The sequence below is a fragment of the Triticum aestivum genome, chromosome 5B, assembly GCF_018294505.1.
Source record: "Triticum aestivum cultivar Chinese Spring chromosome 5B, IWGSC CS RefSeq v2.1, whole genome shotgun sequence".
Lineage (NCBI taxonomy): Eukaryota > Viridiplantae > Streptophyta > Magnoliopsida > Poales > Poaceae > Triticum > Triticum aestivum.
In genome coordinates, this window is record NC_057807.1 from 697,070,119 (window position 1) to 697,071,923 (window position 1,805).

Consider the following 1,805-nt stretch of genomic DNA (forward strand, 5'->3'; position numbering starts at 1 on the left):
CGGGTTAGTGCACGTCTCCTCACCGCCCCCGAGTTGGCCGTGTGGTTGACGAGCTTTCCGTCCCGGCGGCCTCCCTCACGTACATGTCCTGCGGGCGCCCTTGGCGACGGTTAGAGCCGTGTGCATCCAGTTTAGAGCCCTTGCGAAATTAAAGGGGGCGAGATGATTGCGATCTGATTCTTATATGCATAGGCCTTGGGAGGAAAGGGATCGGCTATGTCATCCCTTAGCCGCGTCATAGCCCTGTCATCCGGCCATGCATCAAACTAAATCCCCTAATAGTGGGTTGTTAGTTATGGTCATGCTTCCCCGCAAAAAATAAAAAAAGTTATGGTCATGCAAAAGGAAAATAAAGAGGCTGCAATTAATTTGTACTCTAGCATAGAGGAGGAGCCGTCAAAAGAGCGGTTCGGAAAAATTGGGCTGTGAATCTCACCATGCGCCTCATTCAATGGAAAAACTGGAGAGAAAAATATGCCCGATCAATCAACGGAATGGAGGGAGTAATAGTATATGATTGCTTCCATAATCACTGATTTGGTAAGATAATAAATAAATCAATCAAAGCACGGAAGAAAATGGGTGATGGCAGATAAACCACTGTCATACAAGAAAGGAATTGATTGAAAGAAGGAAGAAGATTGACCACTGTTTGATTGGAAGAAGGAGATTGATCACCGCTATGAAACAATTGATTGCCATGCATGATTAATTGCGTTTGGATTGATTGTGATTGTTTACCTTACGTGAATTATATGCTTACCAAAGATAGAGTCGGTTTGTCCGGCCAGATGAGGATAAACTGGCAGGGAGAAAATCGTAGGAGGGAAAAAATCGCTGGAGGGGAGAGGGGGTCGTGAGGGTTGGACGAAAAGCGGGGAACATAAGAGGGAAAACGGAACACTACGTTTCTTTTAGATAGTATAAGAGGGGAAACGGAACACTACGTTTCTTTTGGAGGGAAAATGTGCTATCCCAAGATTGAAGGAGGTATGGGGTTCAGGGATTTGTACTCTTTTAACTTGGCAATGCTTTCAAAACAGTGTTGGCGCCTGATTACTAATCCAGAGTCCCTTTGTGCTCGAGTGTTAAAGGCAAAATACTATCCAAATGTTGACTTACTTCATGCAACTCTTAAAAATGGCGCTTCATTCACATGGCAGAGTGTGATGAAGGGACTGGAGACCTTCAAGTTGGGATATATCTGGCGCATTGGTACTGGGGAGAGTGTCAACAGTTGGCAGGATCCGTGGATACCTGCAAGTCCAGACCGTAAGCTAATCTCAAGTCGGGGCCAATCTATACTAACCTCTGTTAGCGAGCTTCTGGATCCTTATACAGGAACTTGGGATGAGGAGATCATCAGATCTATCCTTAATCCGGTGGATGTTCAAAGGATATTACAGATTCCGGTCAATACTAATTCCTTTGATGATTTTATTGCATGGCATCCTGAACGTAATGGCATATTTACGGTTCGATCAGCGTACAAAGTGCAGTGGGAGCGATCTTTTAGGGCACATGCAAATAGGACAGAGCGTCCTGCGGGCTCTCAAACTCCGGAGATTTGGAGTAAGCTTTGGAAACTCAAGATCCCACGTAAAGTTTCTATCTTTTGTTGGCGGGCATTGCATGGAATTATCCCCCTAAAATCCATTCTTGCAAATCACCATGTTGGAAGTGAAAGCGGGTGCCCAATATGCCAGGGAGGGGCTGAAGATATTAAACATCTTCTGTTCGACTGCATGCATGCGAAGGAATTATGGAAAAGTTTGGGAATATTAGATATTGTTGATCAATATATG